Source organism: Lathyrus oleraceus, chromosome 5, assembly GCF_024323335.1.
Source record: "Lathyrus oleraceus cultivar Zhongwan6 chromosome 5, CAAS_Psat_ZW6_1.0, whole genome shotgun sequence".
Lineage (NCBI taxonomy): Eukaryota > Viridiplantae > Streptophyta > Magnoliopsida > Fabales > Fabaceae > Lathyrus > Lathyrus oleraceus.
In genome coordinates this window covers 370945435-370952299 of record NC_066583.1, presented here as the reverse complement: position 1 = coordinate 370952299, position 6865 = coordinate 370945435, and the positions used below count along the sequence as shown (strand labels likewise).

The 6865-nt window shown below is 36.2% G+C and overlaps 1 pseudogene; it reads right to left on the bottom strand.

Annotated features, from left to right (window-relative positions):
- Positions 1 to 3332: 3332 nt before the first annotated feature.
- Positions 3333 to 6118, bottom strand: LOC127080778 (DNA-directed RNA polymerase subunit beta-like; annotated as a pseudogene).
- Positions 6119 to 6865: the final 747 nt, after the last annotated feature.

Genomic DNA, 6865 nt, shown 5'->3' with positions numbered 1-6865 from the left:
CAACTTCAAGCAATAAGTCTTCTTCTTCAGAACTCTTCTCAGGTATTTCTTTTGACTTACCATTCCTGGTGGTCACCGCATTCACATGATAATTTTCTCTTGGATTAGTAACCGTAGAACTTGGTAAAACTCCCTGTTGTGGAGAACCCGCTAGTTGTTGTGCTATCTGACTCATTTGTATTTCAAGATTCTTAATTGAAGCACCTGTGTTTTTTAAATTACTTCGAGTCTCTTCTTGAAATTGAGAGCTTTGAGCGGCCATCTTCTCAATGGCAATCTCCCAATCAGCTTTTCTTGGTACCTGTTGCTGAAACTGTTGTTGAGGTTGTTGATACGGTTGTTGTTGTTGTGGTTGGTTCTGCACATTTCCTTGTTGATCCTTCCATGAGAAATTTGGATGGTTTTTCCAACCCGGATTGTATGTGTTTGAATAAGGGTTGTTCTGCCTAAGAAACTTGATCTCCTCAATTTGTTGTGCGGTAGCAAAGCAATGTGCGGTAAGATGAGGTCCTCCACAAATTTCGCAATTACTAGTTTGAGTTGGTTGAACCTGTTGAACCTGTGCCACAGTTTGGGTATCAATAGCCATCTTCTTCAGTCTCCTTTCTACTTCAGCTGCTATTTGATCTTCCATCTTCACCACTTGGCTTGCCAATTTCAGGTCAATTATCCCTTCGGGTTGACTAACACTGCGATCATACAACTCCAAGTGCTCATTGGCTGCAATGGCTTCGATAATCTTTTTAATACCAGTGGCTGTTGTAAAGTTGGTTGAGCCACCAGCTGCTGTGTCAATGAGTTGCTTAGTCTTCAGCCGAAGACCATTCACAAAATTCTGCATTTGCTCCGTTGCATCCATATTATGAGTAGGACATGCAACCAAAAATCGTTTGAACCTCTTATACGCATCTCCAAGTGACTCTCCTTCCTTCTGTTTAAAATTCACTATGTCGTACCTCTTTCGGATGTACACAGAGGCCGGAAAGTACTCGTTGAGAAAAGTTGTCTCCATCTGTTGCCAAGTTGTGATGCTTCCAGCAGGTAAAGAGTAGAACCACTCTTCAGCATCTTCTGACAATGTAAACGGAAACATGACCAGCTTCTTAGCTTCCTCAGAGTGTCCCTCAATCTTTAACGACGTAGTCATAGTCAGAAACCTTTGCAAATGCTTGTTGGCATCTTCGTTAATTTTTCCTGCGAAAGGTCTCCTTTCTAGTTGCCGTATCGTTGAGGGGTGAAGTTGAAAGTGGGCAACATTGACTGGTTGATTCACGATTGTCATCCTTCCAGGCGGGGCATTTGCTCCCCCGTAATCACCTAATAGTCTCTCCGCAGGAGGTGGATCAGCTGCCATAGTTTCAGGTTCGGTATCAGAATTTCCAGAATCAGAGTGTTCCGAATGAATTGAAACGGTTCCCTCTTTCTCAGAATCAGAAACTATCAGCGGTTCTTCTGTTACTTCCAGTCTGTCGTGTCTGGCTTTTCTGATTCGTGCTCGCAACGATCGTTCTGGTTCTGCGTCAAAAAGAAATTCAGCTGAGGCCTTACCTCGCATAAACTATTAGACAGTTGTTAGGATAGGCAAAGTGATATAAACAAAAATAAAATACAGTAAAATTTTAGTTGCAGAGCAACAAAATTTCAATTGAATAATTATTAACAGATAGTTTGGCAGTCCCCGGCAACGGCGCCAAAAACTTGATCGGGAAAATAGCAAGTGTACTATTTCACCGATGTAGTAATAAAAGGAATTATCCTGAGTATCGATCTCGAGGACTGCGTAGGAACTATCAGTGTTGATAATGATTCAATTGAACAAAATATCCTTGGGTTGGTAAGTGAAGAGTGATTTTGCTTTGTAAAATATAAAGGAAATAAAGTAGAGATTTTTGAATGCAGAAACGTTAAACATGCTAGATCAAGGGTGTATGAATTGCTCTGAAATAAACTTAATCCTTATTTTATGATATCTATGTTCGAATGATTCAATATGGTTCTCAAGAGAAGTTTCCCCTAATTCCTTAGCCAGAAACCATTAACATTCAATTTCAAATCCCAATTCCTTAGCCATTCAAAAGAATATTAATCCCATGTATGAATATCAAGAATTTTCCATCATCACTATTAGATCCTCATTCCTTAGAGAAATTAGCGATGTTGTTATACACATAGTGATAAAGGGATTTGTCAGACCTCCTTTACCTCCAATTCAATACCTAATTTTCCAATACGGCAAGCATTACACTCGTGTTATAACAAATTGATTTCATAAAAACATAAACATTCATAACTTTGTAGGAAAAAGGTTCATTACAAAAGCAATTCAGGGACACCCCCCTAGCATTGGGGGGTTTAGCTCATGATAATATTCAAAGAAGGTACAAATATAAGATTAGACATTACAAGAGATTAGATAGCTTCGATCTTCAATTGCTTCCGCGCTTGATGATCTCCGTTCTCCAAAAATCTTGATTCTCTCGTTCTCTATGTTTCGTCCCTGTTCTTTTCCTTTCCATTAGGTCTAAATAGTGTAGTACACCTTACAGCCAAGCCAAAAAGTCAAAACTGCCCTCCGGGATCACTTACTTGAGTGAAAACAAAAATCAGAAGATTCAGCGCACCTGCCAACACGGGTCGTGCCAAGCAACACGGCCGGCCGTGTTGGCTTTCAATTATTTTAATTTTTGTTTTTTTTCTTCAGACTTGCTGACACGGGCCGTGCCAAGCAACACGGCCGGCCGTGTCAGCCCCCTGGTTTTTGTATGGGAAGAGGTCCTTCTTGCAGCACGGGCCGTGTCAGGAGACACGGGCCGTGTTTGGCTCCAGGATTTTTATTCTATTTTTTATTTCTTTTTCTTTCACTCTTCCATTGCTGCTTTGGCACTTTCGACTCTTCAACTACTTCTGAAACATGCACAATACCATGGAAACGACATCAAACGCATCTAAAAACTTAAATTAACACCAAAAGCAAAATAAGCATGAAACTACTCAAATATGAAATACTTAAAATTCAAACACTAAAACTCAAAATAAAGGGTTACCACATTGATGAATTTTGGCCGAGAACATGATGAAAATCAAGTAAAATGGTGACCGATCAATAATTAATGGAATACTTAGAGCATTCCCACTTCCAAATAAAAGAATCTTATGAGTATTATTATAAACGATCTTTCCCTCGTGTTCAGCTATAGCGGGAACTCCCGAATCTAAGGCCACTTGGCGTTCCAATCCAGTTCCAACAATGCATTTTTTGAACAGAGAAAGGGGAATTGATTGACGTTGCATATTAGAACTCATTAAAACTCTATTCGCATCATTATGCTTGATAAAAGGAATGAGGGAAGCTCCAATAGAAATATATTGGAAGGGAAAAATACTTTGAAGATGAACCTGTTCCCATGCAATAGTCAGAAATTCTTGACGGTATCGAGCTGGAACAATCTGCACCTCCTGAATACCTCGATTCAGTGCTAAAAAATTTCCCGTCGCTACCATATAGTATTCATCTATACTTGGTGATAAGTAAAGCATTCATATTCTTTTTTATCTCTCAAAAATTTTATAAAATGGACTTTCTATAGACCCCCAACGACCAATCCTTGCCAAGGGTCCAATAAGTTTGACATTGATTCCTTCGGAGGTGTCAATAGGAAAAATGCGTCCATAGTGACTAGGATGGATATCCCGTATCCGAAAACTAGCAGTTCGTCCCGTTAATCCTCCAAGACCCAAAGAACTCAATTTCCTTCCATGAACTATTTGGGTCAATGGATTGGTTATATCTAAAACTTGAGATAACGGATGTAATCCAAAAAAATATTCATAAGTGGTTGTTAATGGCGTTGAAGTCACTAAATTCTGAGGAGTCCGTCTCAATTTAGATCTAATTGCTCCACAGATAGTTCCTATAATTATATGTTCTAAACGAACGAGAGCCAATCCGAATTGATCTTGTAAGAGATCCGCTACGGAACGAATACGTTTATTTTTCAAATGATTCATATCGTCAAGTGTACCCATTCCAAATTTCATTCGAATCAAATGATTTGCAACTGTCAATATATATCACGGTAACAAAAATGTATTGTTCTCAGGTATATCAATATTCAGCCTTCGATTCATATTTCACCGACCAATTCCTCCTAATTCACATCTTTGTTGAAAAAAAATTGTTTGTAATTTCGTACATAAAGATTCAAGAAATATGGGATCTCCGCCTACACAAGCAAATTGTCGATAAAACTCCAAAATGGCATTTTCTTTTGACCCTATTTTTTCCCCTCCTTTTCATTGAGGAAAGACAAGAAGATTTCAGGGTAACAAATGTTATCAAGAATTTCTCTTAAATTCGAACCCATAGCTGATGATAGAAACTAGAATAGATATTTTTTGTTTACTTACACGAGCCCATGTCCTTGCTTTTCTATCAATTTCTAACTCTAATCTTTCTCCCCAATCTGATATTATTATGCCACTATAAACTAAAATTCTGTTATGGTCCAATTCTGGCCGATAATAAATACTGGGGCTTTGCAATATTTGATTGATTACTATTCTGTATATTCCATTTACTATAAAAGTTCCCAGAGAATTCATTAGAGGAATGTTTCCAATAAATATAATTTGTTCTTGGATATCCCGACTATTTTTCCAAATTAATCTCGCGGATATATATAATTCAGAGGAATATGTAAATGATTCACATACAACATCTTTTTCTTTTATTGAGGGTTCTACTAATTTATATGTTTCCACAAATAACTGAAAATCACTTTCTTGATCTGTATCTTCAATTTTTGGAAACTTTAAAAGTTCTTATATTAAGCCCCGATCAATGAATCTACAAAATCCTTCAAATTGTATTTGATTCAATCCGGATAATGTAGACATTCCTTCATTCCCAACTCCAAGCATTTTTTATTTCCCCCCTTTTTAATAGAAAATATCCCATTATTTGCTGTCTTCTTCATCGAATCACATGAATAGATTTATCAATAATGGAATTTCTGTTCGTTTTACTTTACTGAATCACATGAAATTTTACCTAACTACGTCTATGAAATACCTATTATGAAAAGAGGAAATTGGATACTTCAATTAGAATTTCAAACAAAACAAATAGAATTAAACTTGTAATATCAATGGAAACAAATGGATAACTTTCACGTAGACTTCGGGTCGGGGTATTTTTTACAATCTAAAAAAAATGAATTCTATGTTTACTATTAGTATAGTATGATATTCCATATTCCAATTCGATTGATATCCAAAAAATAAATTCAGTATTTGCTCGGCTCCATGAGAGTATTTTCAGAATTTAAGGTGACCACCTTCACACAAATATTTCAAACAATTGTTTTCTCTTCATCTTTTAAGATTCTCTCAAGCGTTCTTGATTAAATTTTCTGGTGAAACTTTCTACACAGAATTACAATATACATTCATATAGTTTCATCCATATCATTCTTAGAGCACTTATGTCATAAAGAAAATTGATTACTTAAAAGGAGAAGATCAATTAATAGATTGATATATTATTCCATCTATCAAAAACTTGTAAAAACTCATATTGTTCTTATTATCCTGTTGTCCAGGACACTTTTGAAACAAGAGAGTCATTAAGAGAGAATTGTTCTCTTAGTGGACTTAGTGAAAAATCCAAGAGGTTTGTTCTTGGTATTCTTGTTAGAGTATGTATAGAAAGACTAGGTTGTCTTGTCCATAAAATCTAACTATAATAAAATGTCTTACATGTGGTAAGGGGACTGGAGTACTCTCGAATTGTGAAGGAAACCAGTTTACGTCTTGCTGTTCTTTACTTTATGCACTTTATGGTTTCAATGCATAACCAAACCCGAAAAGAAAGAACAAGTTTTCATAAAACCGGAAAAAGTGTTCAAAGAACCTCATTTACCCCCTCTTAGGCGCATACTCAACTTACATCTGGCATGAGAGCGGGTTATTGGTAACCTTCCGCAAGCGCAAACCTGATTTTCAAAGATGGTGGTAGTAGCAACAAACCCCCTTTATTTTCTAGAGAATATTTTGACTTCTGTAAAATCCGCATGAAAGCACATATAGAAGCACAAGGAGATGGTATATGGGAAACCATTGATCATTTTAAGAAACTAACTACTACCTTAGAGCTTCAAGTTCAACGCTTTTATCTGACATTCGTCCCTGACTTGCTACTACATTCCAAAACAGTGGCGTTGAATGCACATTAAAGCCACTTAATATTGAAAAATGGACTACAGAAGCTCATCATTTGCTTTATCCAATATGATTTGTCAAATTTCTTTGCTAGCACTCTAAAGGGCCAGGGTTAGAGCAATGTCCTCCAAATATAGGTCTCATGTACACATCATCAAACTTCCTCCTCTAGTAATGTATGGTGTACACAGGACTTCCTATTAACATGGATAGGCTTTCCTTTGCGCGGATAATGTTGGTTTCTGATTAGATTTTCAAGAGATTAGATGTATATGGCTTTTTCATCTTGAATGACAATTATCTTTGTTCTTCATTTATTTACAAGACTCTTGAGAATTTTCTTTACATGGTCATAAGCGATTGGTATAACATTTATTCAAAAATTTAAGTTCAAAAGCTATAGTTAGAAATCTAGAAAATATGGTTTCCACATCTTCATCTTCTTTCATCTTAAATAACTCATATTGCGTTTAAAAAAAATCTTTTAACTCTTCTAATTTTTTCTTACCTTCATATTTGAGACACAAAGAATCATAATAAACTTTGTTGATTTATTGTAAGGAATCTTTTATACTCTTATGGCCTTTTTATGTGGTTTGAGTTCACTTTTTTTCCTCAGGGTTTATATCAAACATATCCATATAAT